Below are 19,338 nucleotides of genomic sequence, written 5' to 3'. Positions count from 1 at the left end.
GCCGAGCAACTCTACTTCACAAAGTTCCCTGCGTTCCGGGGCTACTGCCCCATCCGGGACGCCTCCCCAATGGGAGAGACTCACCCGGCGGCTTTGAGTTGGTCCCAAGTCTCTCACTATCTCCTCTTTTGAATCTTGCGTCCTGGAGCAAAGTGAAATGCAGCCGCCCTCTAGTCCGCCATCTTGGCCCGCCCCTAAGACTTTCTTTTTTGTGAGGGGTTTCTGAAAATTATCATTTTGGAATCATTCAGATCAAATGTGAATCCCAGTTCCACTAGTCACTTGAAGTGATACCTTTAGTGATTCTACTTGGACTATTTAAGCCTATTTTTCTATATAAAAGTTTGGGATCAAAGTGATTTGTAAGTTATGCAGGTGAAATGAGATAATGTTTGTAAAGCATTTGGCAGTGTTAGATACATAGACGATCTCTGATATCTAAGAGTGATAAATTTTATTGACCTTTATTATTATTGTTCCCGATAAAAAATTTTTAATCCAAATTAATAGTATTAGAAGGAAATGTCTCTTCTTGGTTGTCTTGAACAACTTTAGGTAACCACCTTTTTAGATTGTATAATTTGAGTATAACATATGCCCTGTTGGGAATTCCAGCCAAAACTTCGTTCCTTTGGGTTAATGGTGGTTGCTTAAAAATATAAACTTTTGAAAAAAAAGATGAATTTAGCCAGTAGTTTTGTGCAGAAAGGATTATCTAATTAGTTCCTTCACTGGAAACAAGGAAGGAAATACAGAATTTAGAGGGTGGTGTGAAGAAGAACTTGAAATGGCAAAGTGTTTGGGCTGGGTTCCAGGGGCCAATGTGGAGCTCACTGCCAATTTCAGTCTGTCTTTCTTTGAGGCTTGCATCATTCCAAATTCCAAAGGAAGAAAAACATAAGGACCATGGAGCAGGTTTTCTATAAAGCTAAGCTGACTTCATGTATTGTGACGTTTTGTCCTTACTACTTTAAGGGAATTGAAATTTTTCATTTCTTTTTGCAACTAAAAATAAATTTTACTTATTTTTGAAATTTACGGTTTTAATTTAAAAATTGGCGTTCATTTACTTGTTAGTGTGTACTGAAATAATTAATGTCAAGATGTTCATACAATAACATGCTTTCTAGATATTAAAAACATTTATTCACTCACTTAGTTAGCTAAGTATTTATTCATTCACTTGTTTACTAAATAGTGTTGTAGGTGTTAGGAACAGGACAGAAAAAAAAAAAAGTCAGAAAACAAAGTACCAGTACTGACAGCAATAAATGCTGAGTGATATAAATAAAAGCAAAGAAGTGAAAGGATAAGTCATATTTTAAAGGTGTCAATCATACCTCACTAAGTATAATAAGATTAGACCTTGCACTTAGATCTGAATAGTACAAAGGAATCATCCACTGCCTCTCTGATGGTCTAAGTGGAAAGATTTGATGAGATGTTGAGATAGTATGAGGGACAGTGTCAGGCATTTGGGTGATATCAAGAAATTTACTAATAGTTAAATATAAAGCTAGTGGGAAAATAAATGCAGAGAATAAGGCTAAATAAGCCATCTAGAATAAGATCATGAAGAACCTTGTATTCTATGCTGAATGAGCTAAATCCTTTGAATTTTATCCTGGAAATAATGGGGAAGGATTTTGAGGGAGAAATGACGGAATGGGAATTGCACTGTAATAAGATGAGACTGGCATTATGGAGAGCAAGTCTGTGTGTGGATAGAGGGAGGTCTTAAAGGAGTTTGCTGAGTATGTCCAGTGGGAGCACACAAGATTACTATTATACCTAACTCTTGCAAGAGAGGAATGTTTGTTAACATCTTGGGGGAAAAAAAAATAGGCTTGGGTGATAGACTGAGATTCCAGGCAAAATGGGGATGTGAGAGAATGTAGACCTGGAAATCATGTCTGGATCTTGTATCACTTTCTGACTCAAGTGGAAGGCCATAGAGGTAAAGGTCAAAGGTCCACCTGGAAATCTCATCTCTACAAACAATGCCAGAAAAGCCCTAGAATAATTCTAAATAATTTAACAGCAAAAGACTTGCTGTACCATTCATGGGGAAGAAGTGCCATTATGCAGGTGTGGGTGAATTCTGAAAGGAAATGTATTTTATTTTCTCTGTAAGAGAGTGTAATGATTAATATAATTATAATACAATGTAGCATAATTTCAAAGTTTTTTTTTAGTTATACATGGACACAATACCTTTATTTTATTTATTTATTTTTTATGCAGAGCAGAGGATTGAACCCAATGCCTTACATGTGCTAGGCAAGCACTCTACCACAGAGCTACAACCCCAGCCACAAAGATTTTTTTTTTTTTTATTAGTGGCATAGATCTGGAAGACACATAGTAAACTTATACTACAAAAACATAATATTTGATAGAAAAGACATTTACTTATTTTATATTGTCTAGAATTGAGCTCACTGAGGAAACATTCTAACAACTGGCCTGAATAAAATAGCCTGACTGTAGCCAGCACCAACCCTTCCTGAGAACTAGCTTCATTTGGATGTTATCAGTCATCAGGGTGCAACCATGTATAGCCCAGCTGCGCTCCAACTGTTTGCTCAGGCACAGGCTGTGCTGCTTAATACCAATGTGCAAGTTCTGTGAGAAATCTTAGAAAGTTCGGGATAAACAGAAGATTCAACATTATTTTATCCTCTGAGGTGTGAGTTTAAGCGGAGTATGAACAATAAGAAAATCCTCATAAACTACATTATATATTTTATATTACCCAAAGAAAGTTAAACCAAATAAATCTATCCTTATAGAACCAATTTCCCCTTTATAACTTGTTTATGTACTTCTAGCTCTTTTCTCCTTTGATTTCTCTGAGAGGTTTTCAGCCAAAGTATCTTCAATGGAAATTTAATATAGACTTTATTTTGCCTTCAGTTAAATTAAATTTGTTGCTTTATTTCTAAAAGTTGAAGTTCTTCTTACGTAAGATGAACATGGAGAAGGAAAAGAAGTATGAGATTTCTCATTGCAAAAGTGCAGTTATTATACTTTAAAAAATAATTTGGTTTCACCATCTAGTAACAGTTCTTTGAAAATCTTACTGCTAAAGGCACATAATACCAGAAAACCTCTTATTGGAATTTCTCCTATATGTGCGAATCATCCCTCAGTTATCTTATGGTGAATTCGTTCTTTACAAGGTATTTGATTTCAAGGTGTTTTATTTCAATATTATTCATTAGAAAAGCCTTCTGTATTTTCATTAGAAGCTACTTCATAGTGTACATGTTAGTTTCTCCATAAACAGTTTGCATTGCTATTTGCATAATATCTACCCAAGGGGAAAATTTCCACCTTCTTTCCATTATCAAACCCACCCCCAGAAGAAAACATTTTTGCCTTAAACACGTTTTCTGAAACATTGAAGTCCCTTAATAAAATTCTTACATTGTTGTATATTGTTATGGTTTGGATGTGGGTATCCCCCAAAAACTCACATGTGAGACAAAGCAAGTAGGTTTAGAGGAGAAATGATAGGGTTGTGAGAGTCTTAACCTAATCAGTGATTTAATCCCCCGATAGGGATTAATTGAGTGGTAACTAAAGTGGGAGGGTGTGGCTGGAAGAGTTGGGAATTGGGGGCATAGCTTTGGGGCTTTTTATCTTGTGAGTGGAACCTCTCTCTGCTTCCTGATCACCATGTGAGCTGGGTTCCTCTGCCACACTCTTCTGCCATGATGTCCTGCCACACCTGGAACCCCGAGGAATGGAGTCTGCTAAGGTTGAAACCTCTGAAACCGTGAGTGCTCAAATAAACTTTTCCTCTTGTACAATTGTTTTGGTTGGGTCTTTTAGTCACAGCAGTGAAAAAGCTGACTAAAACATATATTTATCTTCTTTTTTAGAGAACACCTGCCTTTCTTTTACCAGGAGTTTATACTGAGCCCATTAATTTAGGTCCATAATTTTTAGTTTCAAACACATATTCTTGTTTCTTCAACCAGTTATATTATATATCGACTTTTCTCTTTAAAATTATATCTCCTTTCTTCTTTCAGTTTTCCCCGACCCTTCGGACTCATGACTTATGTCATCTGAACTTATATTTTTGTTCTGTTGTGGAAATATCATATATATTCTTCTGAAACCATACTGAAACTCCTCCTTTGTGAATAGATTGATTATAAAATTGAAAATTAGCATATATGTTTACCCTTATACACGTTCATTTATTTTAGAGCCTGTGACCTTTTTATTTTTCTTCTTGTACAGTTGTGCTTTTCTAGGATTTTCTTCTGTCTCTCTCACACATGGTAGAATATATGTGATATGAAATATACCTTCTTCATGAATTTTAAATGACATGATCTGATATTGTTAATTATAAGCAGACACTCTGCTTATAATAACCTATTTCATGGATTAATAATTTCAATATATTACTGTGTGGTAATTGTAGGCACATGGAGTACGGAGGGAAAAAGTAGATCTCTGAGAGCAGGTCCTGAGGGATTCTACTTTGTTCCTGGCTCCCCCCTGTACATGCATATTCCTCCCATCCCTCCTCTCCTTCCTGGCTGCCCTGGTTCAGCACCTTCCCCTGCCAAGTCCTTTCACCAATTTGCTCTGCTTTGCCTCAGGCCCTGAGCAATGAAGTCCACACAGGTCCTGGACTTCTGGTATCTCAGAATCCATCCCCCTCAAATAAACTTTTCTTCCCTTAAGTTTTTCTTGTCAGGTGTTTTTGTCACAGTAGTGTAGAGTGCACCAAGACTATAGATTTCTAGAAGTTTTACATTTTGCTTGACAAACATAGGTGTAAAGTTTCAATCATGCAAGATAATCTTTTTTTTCTTTATAGATTTAGATATGTTAACAGCTGTGTAATTGTTATTGACTGAGTTATGGCCTTCAGTAAATATATTTGCTGAAGCCCTAATTCTTAATATGATGATATTTGGAGATGAGGATTTGGGAGAGATGTTTTTATGAGGCAATGAAGGTAGAACCCTTATGAAGGGAATAGTGTCATTATTAGAAGATATGAGGGCTCCCATTCTTTTTCTTTCTCTGCCATGTGAGGAAATAACCATAGCAAGAATGCACTCTTCTGTAAGCTATCAAGAGAACTCTTGCCAGAAATTGACAATGCTGGCACCCTGTTCCTGGATTTCTAGTCTCCCAAACAGAGAGAAAATAAATTTCTATTAACTAAGCTGCCAAGTTGGTGGTATTTCATTATAGAAGCTCAAGCAGACTAATGTAGTAATCATGTTAGGCTGTGGTTTACATTTGCATTTTCTGCTTTTTTAAAATCAGGCATTCACGTTCAATGTAAATTATGTTTTTATTTTGATTGGAATTACAGTGAATCTATAGTTAAATGTTAGGTGAATAAAATATAATTTTGCGTCTTCTTACTCCCATGAAAATGAGAATTTAATTTTTTTTGTTTTAGATTTAGATCTTCTATTATTTTTCTAGTAACATTTTATAATATTTTACATTTAAGTCTTATACTTCTTTTGTTAATCAAGGATAGTCTATAGCTTTGTGTTCTGTTTTAAATGGACTGATAAGTGGTGTCAGAATTCATCTATATATTTATTTGGCTATCAACTCAGAATTTTTCCCTCAGGAGTTTTCCAGGCCTCTTTATTTATAAATTCTTTTAAAGTGCTGCTCAATGATAACATGATTCTATTTTTATTGGAAAACTTTAAAAAATCATTTTACATATCAAAGTCTATTGATATTTAAGCTGCCTCTATCAATCATAGTTTGTACAAGACAGATTTTATCTTTTTCAAGAATTTACAAACTATTCAATCTTTCCATGTGTCTGTTGAGTATTTATAATTCCCAAGAATATTACATTAGTATTATATAGCACATAGCACATACTGTTGGAAGGAGACTAGAGAGTGGAAACATTTTTTTAGGTGTTCTTCAGTATACTTTGTAACTCAAAGGTCTAAAAAAATGTGAAATAACTCTACCTTTTCTTAAATTTTGAATCAGACATTTTAGATTTTGTATGTTCAAACACAAGGTTTCCACTTACAAGGAATCCATGTTATTTTTGCCTGTCTCTACTGTCCTTATATCTCCTATTTTTATCAAATCTATTATATGTGCTGTTAGAGCATCCTATAGAAACTTCACTCTATTGTGTTAAGTTTTTAATGACCTCTACAAGAAGGCTGAGAGTGATTGAAGCCAAAAGATGGAAAAAGATGTGTGAAAAAGCAGAGGGGGAGTTTATTGCTCTCTTGAAATAATAAGTATAGAAAACATTTGTCCATTTCCATTGGATAAAGAACAAGAGGACAGAGGCCTATTGGAGCAATTTTGGTTCAGTTTGAGTCATTGAAGCAAAAGTGTTCCATTTAGTTACTTTAATGGAAATTAATTCCAATGATGCCTACTTTGGCCCCTACAACTTCAACAGTGTTTTAAACTCGTCTCACTTTCATATTTCACGGTACTAGCTCTCCTTATATAGACATTGTTGATCATCTGGAAAATGCTTTTATATATTCATAAGCCTTAACTTCAATGATTTTTTACCAACCAAATGATTATTTCTAATAATTTTGGCAATTAGAATGTAGTTATCATTATTATCTTAGCTCCTTTGCTAGGATATAATTTAAGTTAACCTGGTTTCAGGCAAATACTAAATAAATTATATTAACAAAGTCTTTCCCATTTTTTTCAAATAAACACTATTAGGTGTATATATTTTTTCAAATTCATGAGAGAAACAGTTAAAAACTTTCTTTTTGCTTTTCTCATTTCTAAGAATGAGATTTATTCTTTTAGGTAACTGCCTCTGTTGATTACTAACCATAGTTTTAATAGGTACATAGATGGCACTTAACAACTGACTTAAAGAACATCATTTAGTAAGCAAGATAAGAGTTCCTTAAGGCTAAAAATGCTAATTTTATGATCTTCAAAGAGGATCATGAACTGTTAATACAAGTAAAATTTGTCTGTAAAAATTGTTTCTATATACCTGTGACCCAAGTTGTGAGTTTTCATTATAAGATGGAACAAATTACTTGTGGTATTTGTGAATACCCACAGTCATTTCTCACAGACTAAAGGTACCCCAATAAGAGATTCATGGCTTATTCAGAATTTAATTTTATCTATTTTAAACTTTTGTGATTTCACAAATGTTATTTACTATGTAGTAAATATGAAAACTATCTAGATGCCTACTCTGATTTTGCTAATTTTCAATCATCAACTACATTAGCCACCACTTCACTTTTATTAATGTGACCCCTAAATAAATTTTCCCTCCTCTAACGTTGTTCTTGTTAGGTCTTTTGGTCAAAGTGGGAAGTTGGTAAAAGACCGTAAGAGGCAGGAGAGCCTGTGAGCAGAAGCTTTAGGCCCCAGTTATGATCCATATCCTATCAAAACTCAAAAAAACAAATGTCCAAACACAAACTTAATAATTTCAACAACCACCTCAGATTATTCATTAAACCCCAAGCACAGATCTGAGTGCAGAATCCTTTGTAAATGTAGTGACCCCATGCCCATGAAGCCAGTCCTATGGTAGCCCATATCCATCTGGTGGAAAAAGTTGTGTAGTTGCCCTGGTTGCTTCTGTTCACTTGCTTATTCCTAGATCATAGATGACAATTATGAACCAGAATTGGACATAGTGTGACTTCCATTAAAAAATGAATTTATACGAAAGCACCAAACTAAATCTCTTTTTAAAATCAAATATCTGATGAAAGTAGAAAACAGGTGCAATTGTACGGCTACTTCTCTTAGCACATGCCTGGAGAACTATATCCTAGTTTTGTGGATAGGAAAGTCACCTGGAACATAGCACAGCAAACAGTAGTGTCTCTCAGACCTGAATGAGAGTTGGAGGTAAGCTCAAGAATATTATTTTCTCCCCTGCCACTGACTTTTCAAATAGTAAACATGTAATCTAGTAACCATAGGCCCAAACTTCCAACTGGTAGGAGTAAAATAAATATAAGATGATGAGAATATTCACATGATTTAAACTTTTTTTAAATGAATTTGTCAATATTTCAGATTTCTTGTATCATTTGGATTTGTTTCTTTAAAATCAGAACGACTGTCAATATTAGTGTTATGGTTTAGATGAATATGGTGTCTGCCCAAAGTTCATTTGTGAGACAATGCAAGAAAGTTCATAGGTAAAATGATTGGTTAATGAGAGCCTTAACCTAACCAATGTAATTAATTCCCTGACGGGATTAACTGGGTGGGAAACTGCAGACAGGTAGGCTGTGTCTGGAGAAGGTGGGTCACTGTGGGGGAACATAACTTTGAAGTTTGTATTTTGTTCCTGGTGAGCACAGCTTGCTCTTTCTGCTTTCTAATTGTCACATTCTGTGCTGCTTTCTTCCACCACATGCTTCTGCCATGATGTTTTGCCTTACTTCAGGCCCAGAGCAGTAGAATCAGTCATCCATGGACTGATACCTCTGAACCTGTGAGCCCCAAATCTTTTCCTACTCTGCATTGTTCTTGTCAGGTCTTTTGGTCACAGCAACAGTGATGCTAAGTTGACTAAAGTATTTGGGCAAAGATGAATGGTGATAGCCCAGTGCCCTCTTCTACAGCCAGCATGAACACTGACCACACCATCCTCTAGTCTTTTCAAGAGACTTGGGATGACATTGTCTTTAATCGTTTTAATGTTAATGGTTTTTAAAAGAATTACTTATTTATGTTTATATCTCTATCAAATGTGAGAAAAGTCATATAAAATAGACCAGCTGTGTTTTTTTCATAGCCAGCCCAGTGTAGTTAGTATTTGTAACTGTCTGGCATCCAAAACAAAAGCAGAACAAAAAAAGAAAATGGAGTTGAAATGTTGATTTAGCATTTTAGTCTTGCCTCACTTTACCCTTGGCTCCTTGGTTCCTCTATTTCTTACCTGTCTTTTTGGCCTTCTTGCTCTTTTTCTATGATAGCTATTTTTCTTCAGAGAATCTTTTCTTTCCTCCTTTTGTTACTTTACCCCATCTTCCTTTCCTCTTTCTTTTTCCTATTTTCCTGTCATTGCCTCTGTCTTAAGGATTATGTACTTCCTTATTTTTATTTTAGTTTTTAGTGTACATTCTGAAAGAGAAAGCATGAGAGAGAAAATCATCTTTTCAATATAGTCTCTTCTAGGATCGAACCTACTGGAATCTGGGGGATTTACTGAGGGTAATAAAATCATCAAGGAGAAGAGACAAAACAGTTCAGTTAGTTCTCAATATATTTGCCACTTGTTTCAGACCAATTTCAAATACTATCCAAAACTCAGTCTCTGGGCTTTTATCTCTCATTTTTGTCTCTCATCCCCCCCCCCCCATCATCTTGTATCCAGAGATTGAGTAACTGGGTGCATATGAGTGGATCCAGATTGTGTTCATTTCTGTGTGTATTAGCAGATTCCCACCATGTAGAGTCTTAGAAATAAAGGTCAAAATACTTACTCAATTTGGTTTTGTATCATCAGGCAATTTAAAGATTAGAGAATTGGCGTAATGTGGTAGTTTTGTGAATACTGTGTTAGCAGCTGACTGAAAGAATTTTTTGGTAAATTAGACCTGATAGTTTGAAAGCAGAAGGAGTGTAAATAAAAAAACAGATTTAATTTTTTTATTGCTAACTTAAATACTAACATTAAATAATATTTTCAAACAATATCTCCTTCTGGTTATAGATATTTGGTTCAAATTTACACTGATGACTTCAGACAAGTCTCTTTCTCCGCAAAGTCATCTTGCAAAAAGAAATATATGAAACAGAGATAAAATCTAGCATAACAAAGTTGTGAACATCAAATGAGATAATGACTATAAAACACTTAGCACAGTATCTCAACAGTAGTAGGTTCATGCTAAACATTAGTGTAAAAGAAAAGAAAATGCAATTATCCCTTGAGGGCTCTTGTATTTGATTGAGGCAAGAAAAAATGACTTTCTCTGTGTTTACTATTCAGTTTTCTTATATTCTGCCATTCTTTTTTAAAATGGTCCATTTATTAGAATCATTACCATCATTGTTAGACTATTACATGACCAAGAAAGCAATCAAGGATTTCTTAAAACAACAAACACATAAATAAATGCCAAAAATCTCAATTTGATTTTGTTTCGTTGCCCAAGAAAATTTCCTCTTTTTTGTTCTGCCTGAGATCTGTTTTAAGTAAAAGAGAATTTGGATTCATTACTGTTCTCATAAGCATTTAGAGAGTCATGTATATACACAGTTTTCAGAAATCTGTGCTTCAAGAGAAATTAAATGTCAATCCCTGAAACCACCAAGGATAAGTGTTGTGTTTTACTTATATTTTTCTCTCTAATATGTGCATGACAAAAATAGGTATTTGGAAATTCTGTTTTTTAAATGAATAAAGTAAAATAAAGTTATCACACTTTTTGAAAACATAAGATACTATTCCAGTAGGAAAGGTGTTCAAAGTTCCTCTATATACATTATGCATATCTCTGTTTGCATATGCATAAATTGTTTTTCTAATTCTTCTTCGGGTGTCACACATTACAAAATGCATAATAACAAAACAAAGAGCTGAAATATTATCTTTAAAATAACTCACAACAAAATAAATGCAAAAAAAGTTGCCTGATTTTATATAGAAAACTGTATGCTCCCTCACTTTACATAAAATTATTGCAGGAAAAAAGGTGCACAACCCTAGGTATCATCCCCCTGCATCATTTACCTGGGAGTGTGGCCCTTTGACCAGCTCCTGTTAATGGCTAGATGGTGATGGTTCTTATCACTTTGAATGCAATGCATTTTCCACATTTATCTAAAATGTACTATGTGATAACTAGTATATTAAATAAGACTAATAAGGTTTTAAGTGAAGAAATATATCATGGTGTATACGATGCACCCCAATGCTTCTAATTAATAACTATAAATTTTCTACAATATTTTACTGATTTTTCTTACCCATGATGAAGTAATTGTCAGTGTAAAATATTGTATTAGGGAGTATGTAATATAAAAATTTTGTGAATATGGTTGCTTAGTAGAACCTATCAGTAACAACACTTTCTTACATGGTGGTTTTCTGTTCTGAGTTCAATGAATGTGTGCATGTTAAACAATTGTTGCTCTGGCAACAATTTGGTTGAAGAATTCTGGACACAGAAGTAACAGTTTTCACTGGTACTATTAGGAAAATATACTCTGAAAACTCTTTGTGCACCTATGTATGTGAGAGTTCTAATAAAAAATTTCTAATATTTTTAATTAAAATTGTCAATCATGCTAAAAAGTAGAATTTCATAATGCTTCCATACCCACATTAGCATTTACTTACCATTAATATCTTATGACATTTTTTACACTTGCTTTATCATTTATTCTCCTATCTTTTATACAGTTCAATCATGTTTTTATTTTATATATTTCAAAAAATATTTGTAGACATCAGTATTCATATATATTAACATGTATATAATAATTGAAGGTCATTATTGATTTATAATTCATCTAAAATAAAATTTTATATAATAAAATACATAAGTCTTAGTGTACCACTTACATATTTTGACAACTGTAGAGACTATATACCCAGTCAGGTTGCAGAACTTTACTGCCACACAAGAAAAACCTTCGTACACTTTGATTTTCTTCCCTACCCTAGAGATAACACTACTGTAATTTGGCCTCTTAGAAATGTATGTCATTGAAATGGCATACAGTTAACATGTTTCTGAGACTCATTCATGTTATTATGTGTATCAATAATTTCTTCTTGTTTTCTTTTTCTGAAGTTTTTCATCAAATAGACTTACCTCTTCTGATTTATCTATTCTGTTGATAAAAACCTAGAAAGTTTTCAGTTTTTATCTATTTTGCTTAAATCTGCTAGAACTTTTGAACAAATCTATGTAGATCTATGTTTTCATTTCTCTCCAATAAATTCCTAGGAGTAGAATTGCAGGATCATATGTAGGTTATATCTTTAGGTTTATAGCATACTACTAAATCTTGCAGCCGCCCCCTTTCTCTCTCTCTCTTTTTTTTTAAAATAGGTTCCAATTTGGAAATTAAACTTTTCTACCTAATCAATACTAATATTTCCTTTCTTGCAATGTATACCTATTTCTTCATTGTCTAGTAAAGGAGAGTTCACATTAATTATACACTGCATTACCTGGCTCTGGAAGATGAGCAACTTCTTTTTTCTTTTCTTTTGCTTTTTTGTGCAATAATTTCTTTTAAAGATTCATACACACTGTATATGAACAGTTTTATATAAAATCGAGCATATTATTTTTAGAGAGATTTAATCCTAAATCATAATATAGAATACTAGGGATTTTATTAAATATAATATAGATAGATTGATCTCTATAGACAATGAAAACGTAACAATTTCTTAGGTTAATCTTCAGCAAATGTGTTGAACCAAAAGCACAATTTTGAACCAAACCATATAAACTGTAAGTGAAACTAAATTTATTTTGAACGTAGAACTCGTGTGCATGTATGTGTATGTGTGTGTGTGTTTCCTATGGCTACCATAACAAATTACCACCAACTTGGTGACATAAAACGACAGAGCCTTGTTGCCTCATAGTACTGCAAAGAAGTCTGCAATCAAGGTGATGGCAGAACTGTGCTCATTCTGAAAATTACAAAAGAGAATCTTTCCTTTCTCCTTGCTACTGGTGGTTTACATCAGTCCTGGGCATCATGAAACTTGCAGCGTCAGCACTTTGATCTCTGTCCAGATCATCATATGGCACTCTTCCATCCTATGTGGGTCTCTTCCCTTTGTGTAAGACCACTCACCCTGGATTAATCCCATCCTAATGACCTCATCTTAGTTTGATTAAGTCTCTAAACAGCTTACTCTCTTTATCTGCTGTTTTGCTTTTGGAGGGTTTTACCCAAGGTCAACCAAGGTCCATAAATATTTCATGGAAAATTCCAGAAATAAGCAGTTCATAAGTTCTAAGTTGTGCATTGTTGTGAGGAGCATGATGAAATCTTGAGCTTCCCTCACTCTATCCCTCCTCCAACATGAATCTCCCTTTGTCTAGCATATCCATCCTTCATATGCTACCCACCTATTATCACTTTGTAACCTAAGTTATCCAGTTAAATGTCATAGCCTCTCAATGATTTTGATTAAGTATCCCTCATTTAATAATAATCCCACAATGTAAAATAAGTGATGCTTGCTATTTGGATATGTCAAAGAGATGCTTATAGACAGCCTCTTATAGGAGCTAATTTAAGGGAATAGGTGAAAGTTCCTAATAAAGATAAATTATTATATGCTTATATTACTAAGGTCTGTAATAAAAAAAAAAAGTAGGAAAAAACATTGTATATGTAGGGTTGAGTAATATCTGAGGTTACAAGCATCCACTGGAAACAGTTCTCACATGGATATGCAGAAACTGCTGCATTTGCAAGGAAGGTCACATTCATACTACCATGGGTTAGAATTTCGACATATTTATACCAGTCACAATTCAACCTGTAGACAGACTGAATGATACTTGATGTATTTCTCAGTATAAATATATTTAGATGGTGAAAAGATTAAAATCTTAATCATTTCTTCTTAAATATATTAAAATGCTTGATGTAATAAAGATCTGTTAGAATGAGTATGTATTTTGTATTTTGCTAAAAGTGTGTTTTCATCATTGTAGTCTAATCGCTTTAGAAACAATAATATAGAAAGTAGAGTATGTAAATGCTTCCTTCAAGTTCTCCCATAAAAACACCAACACCAATAACAGCTTCTTTCACAAAATCAGCAAAACATTACTGATTGGATAAAATCAGATTAAAGAGTAAACTTGCAGAACTCTACATCTGGAAATCCTATTTTCCATCAAAAAGTCATTTATAAAAATTTAAAAATAGCTTCTGTTTTTTTAAAACTGGTAGACCACAACTTTCAAGATTTGACTATAAATTATAGTCCTGGAACAGCTACTTATTTTCTCTCCTTTCAGATTAATGGAAATTTGGTATGAACAGTAGGAAAGCCAGTCAGGGTGGAGGCACATGCCTGTAATACCAGCTACTCAGAGGGTGAAACGGGAGTATCACAAGTTCAAGGAGAGCCTGAGCAACTTAACAAGACTCTGTCTCAAAATAAAATATAAAAAGGATTAGGTGGAGCTTAGTAGCAGGATCTGGGTTCAATCCCCAGTACCTCTGCCCCCACCATGACACACAATAGTATGAAAGCTGCTCACAGTACTGAAATTCTATTCAAAAAAAGAACCTCCTCAACCCTGTATTTTTCTGAGATGTTTACCTATTATCAACTCAAACTTTACTTGCAATGCCAGCCTTCTACCTAGTGGACAGAAGAGGCATGATCGAGATAATTGAAAGAGAGAGACAAGAAAGAGACTTGTTTAAAGCAATACAACTTTATAAAATAAAAGGTGGTAGTATAACTACTACCTATTTAGATACCTAATTCTTTGAAGACCTTTCTAGCAAAGATTAAAAAAATATATACTAATTATCTTATGAATCTTAAGTGATCTTATAATTTTAAAACAGGATTTTTTTTCCTGTTCTTGTATACAGAAGATAGAATCTGAGAGCCTCTATTACTGTATGCAGAAATTAAACCCAGAGTTATCCAAGGTTATACAGGTAGATGAGGTCAGAAACCAGGAATTGATTTTCTTTAACGCCAGAATTTAGTAATTGTGCTTGTCCGTTTATTATCATATCTTCCTTTACAATTCTCCAGGGTTTCCCTTAACAGCTCAGTTCTAAACCTCAACTGAGTCTAGGTAGGGGGACTTTCTAATAAAATGTAACTCTAATGTAATTCTGTTTTAAGATTCTGTTTTCATCTAGTCCTGTAAGCACAATGTGGGTAATAGTCTCCATTAAAGATTTAAAGGTTTATATCTATGTCTACTGTGTTCTAATTTTTGTAGCTTAATTAGAAAATTCAAAGAAGCCACCATGGTTTGGGGGTTGAAGGAAGAGAACACAGATATAATCAATAAATGGTAACAGCTTCCAATATTTACTTGAAAAGAATAGGTGGGCCTAAATCAAATTCTAAATTCTACTGCTATTGTCTTTGTACAGCAACTTAACTGAAATCAGTTCCACTAAAGAAGGGGATTAAACTGTTACATAAGTTACAATGAGAATCCTGGAAAAACATGTCAGAAAAATGTGAGTAAAATTACTATCAAAAAATAAGGAAAAAAAAATTAAAACTCAACTCTGTAAAATTCAACAAAATCTTGCTTCTTTACAAAATGTGGGGGAACGATTCAGCCCTGAATTTCTTTCCTTAGGATAAAAATTTTCATTGCTTCTTGGAATCTTAGTCTCTGTCTTTTCCCTTTTCATCTATTGGTAAGTATTCTTAGGATGCTATGTTTTGCCAACTCTAAGGTACCATCAATAATAACCAATGCCATAAACCTTGATTGCATATTTCCCCCTCATAAGTGTTTCAGCAGTTGAAAAATCACTATTTGGCTTGCTGTCTCAGATCCCCTAATCTTCTTAAGACAGAAAATAGATCAAGTTAGAAACATAAATAAACAGCAACTACAAACAAATAAAATAAATAGTAGCTCTTTGTCCGTAGTATAGATCCTTATATACAACAATGACTATCAAATCCTCCAAAGGTTAATTTATAGTTTTACTATTTTGTACATAGTCAGCTATTAAATCACAAATGTTAAAACTTAGATATATTTGAATTATTTTGAAAATTCCAAATAAATAATCTGGTAATTTCTATTACCAGAATTGAATCCATATGTAATTATACATTGTAGCAAAACACCAATTTGGAAAATAATAATTTTTGATGACTCAATATTAATGCTACATCAGGATTAAGACAAGTGACATTGTATTTCAAGATAGAATTTTTCTACAGTGTCAAAGTAAATAAAATGAATTGGTATTTTAGTAATTTAGAGCATAAATACCTTTCTTTTTAGGAATTTACAGGAAGAAGGTGACTTTTCATCTATTGGTAAGTATTCTTAGGATGCTATGTTTTGCCAACTCTAAGGTACCATCAATAATAACCAATGCCATAAACCTTGATTGCATATTTTGTATGAAAAATTTTATCAGTGCACACAGCAATTTAGGATATATCTTGATTTGAGAAACATTCAAATGAGAAAAAATATTTTGGGAAGTAAAGAAATATGGCATGGCATATTTGTTTCATTGTTTATTAAAATGGAAACCTTTTACAGCAGGAGAGTACAGCCATCCTGAAGTATAATATATCATCCATCCATATATAGAGAGGCAGATGAAAGTGGAGGATAATACTTTGTCTTTCCAAAAAAGAAAAAAGGAATGGAAGAAACATCCATGCAAATACAGTGTCAGACATTTGGTAAGAGAACACATGAATGAAAAGCAGAACAATTTGTGGGCCAAGAAACATGTCACTAATTGCATTATTTTAGAGTGGTACTAATTTGTAGCTCATAATAATCCCAGAATTTTGCACTGGAATTTACTTTCTATACTATGAAAAAAAAGGTTTTCTAAGTAAATTTACGATGTAAACAAGGAAATCATTCATCCTACTTAAATGTGAAAGGAAACTTCAAGACTTGGAAACAAGGCTTCTAAAAAATAAATGAGCTTATGATAAATGATTCTTATCTTTAAAAGTACTCACAAGACTCCCTCAGATACAAATGCCTGCTTAACACTATCTATTGTGTTCAGCAATCCTTTGAGATGGTCTGTGATCAGACTTCTCATAGTTAGTGATCCCCTGTCTGTGGATGAGTTAAGGAGGGCCCTACACCTTGGGCTACACCAGATAAAGTGTGACATATTGAGAAGTAGAATTAAGAATTAATGTCTCTAATGCTACTTCTTTCCCTTGCCATACAAGATTTGGGGTCACTTCTCTCTGTCTCTGCAGCACATAACAAACAATTTAGAGCATGAGGCCCACAGTTTTTAATTGACTTGATCATTCTTAAATGTCCCACCTTAGGATGTAAACTCTAATCTAGTAGTCTACAGAACTTTACTGTGTCTCTCTTAGTAGCTAGAGGCTACCTAGAATATTATGATGCTTCAAAGTGTTGAGGTGATTTAACTGAGTGTTATTTTGGATTATGCATGAAAAAATACATGCTTTAGTTGAATTTCAGGTGACTTTGGATTAATAAAAAAGAGGTAGCTTTCAATTGTGGTTAGTTATCATGCTAGTTTATTTTGGCATAAAATTAAACTGAAATTAAGAAAGAAGTTAGCGAAGAATGAATATAGTGATATTTTCAAAGTCGAGTGCTTTTTTTTTGGCTTTGATATGTCAAAAGCACATTCAACTGTACATTATTGAAACTATACATATATTTTAAAGTAGTAATTTTTTTTCTGGTTAATTAGTGGTTTTTGTACGCAGAAGAAGAAAACACTCTACTCTGTCCTGGCATGGAAAAGTGAATTTTTTTGTTATCCTTTGTATATATATTCATGTGATTGAATTTTCCAACTTTTGCTTAGAGGGACCACAAATATCCTTTGTTTCAGGATTTCACTGAGATCTCCACACTATGAATGGAGATAATATAGAATCTCTCACTTGAGTTGATTTGCTGCTTTATTCAGTGCAGCTTTGTTTTAGATCCAGTCCATGAAATGCAAGTAAAAACTGAGTTTTCATAAAAATTCAGAGGAATAGGGGCAGGGAAGGGCTTTGGTTACATGGTAGATTATATTCTTTAGAATCTGAAATGCAAGCTAATGCTTTTCAGTGACAGAATGTTGACAAGTTGAATGTATGTGGAATTTGAAGTTGCTTAATAGTGCTGTTATTTCATGGATAAAGCAATCACTTCAAATCTGTCATTGTCATAAAAGAACCATTCCTCTCCTTTACTTTCCCACTCTTATTTCTGAATAAATACCCTATATATAGCTAGACATTTTTTGACCAGTTTGGGGTTAGTCGATTTAAATAAGCAATATTCAGTTGTATTATTTAACTTTAAGACATAATGGAGTTTTCTGATGTTTCCTTTTCTTTTCCTCTTTATTTATATATTTATTTTTAATTTCATGACCATGTCTTAATGGTCGAGGGCAGACAACCAGTTTCTGCTATAATTTACTTTTTAATAGAAGCAAAGCATGTTATTCTTCCATGACAGGTATTCTGGATGACTTGCATCTCAGTGTGAAGTTCCTTTCAATTTCTAACTAATAACAAAAGAAAAAGAATAGAAAAAACTGAATGTACAGAGAGTAAAATGCCATTTCACACTGGGTGCTTTGTAAATGTGAGCCAACTCACACAAATCCTTTAGGCATCAGTAGAGATGGAGCTGAGCCAGAAGAGAAGAAAACATGTCCAAATAGAGAAAGTTTGCTCAGCAAATTGAAATTCAAGCCTTAAATTGAAAAGTTTGAGTTAAATCTACTGCAAAGGGCACATTTTATCCTTTACTCATTTTTTAAATGCAAAGTTTATTAAATATTGATTTTGTTACAAATTATTTGCATATTTACAGTCTCTCCTTTAACTTAATTTTCTGACAAACTAATTATGACTCAGGTAAATGGGAATAAAAACATAATGCTAAATATTTGAACAATTTTACCTGAGTGTGCACAAAGAAGTAAAATGTATCACTCAATGTAATCACTGCTCAGCAGGGAAAATATAATTTGGCATTCACTGTTCCAAAGCGAATACCTTTTATATCATTGAATAATATATTTAACTTAAAAGAACAGTTTAGTTGTAAATTAGAACACTTTTACATTAATATTACATAATTTCATTATTTGAGTTATGAATACTGTTTATGAATGTGAAGATAATTTGTAATCTAAAAATTAAATTTAATATGGAAAGAGGGTTAAGTATTACTGACAAAACCAAAAAAGAAAGTGGATTAATAATATATTAAAACTTATTGCCCCAAGTTACCCAACCTAAGACGTAACTATAACCCTCCCCATTTCTAAATTCTGATTGACAATAGCATTTATCAGCATTTGGGACACACTTAAAGTAGAGCTTTGGTGAAAATCAGAGTTATTTATAAATTATATGATTCTTCAACCACAACACCAGTAGAGAGAGTAAAGCAAAGAATATGTTTATTCATCAATCTTAAAGGAAATTGTGATAAATAGATACAGTATTTAAAGTAATATTATAAAAAATATGCTTATTGGTGAGAATGTATTGTAGAAAAATATAAGAAAAGCAAATAAATAAATATAAATGTAAACGTGTTCTCTTAATTATATACTGAGTGGCTAGTGTATACAAAGTGTTGGACTAAGTATTGAACATTTAGAGGT

The sequence above is a fragment of the Sciurus carolinensis genome, chromosome 4 (genome assembly GCF_902686445.1).
Source record: "Sciurus carolinensis chromosome 4, mSciCar1.2, whole genome shotgun sequence".
Lineage (NCBI taxonomy): Eukaryota > Metazoa > Chordata > Mammalia > Rodentia > Sciuridae > Sciurus > Sciurus carolinensis.
Note: the sequence above shows the minus strand (reverse complement) of the source record.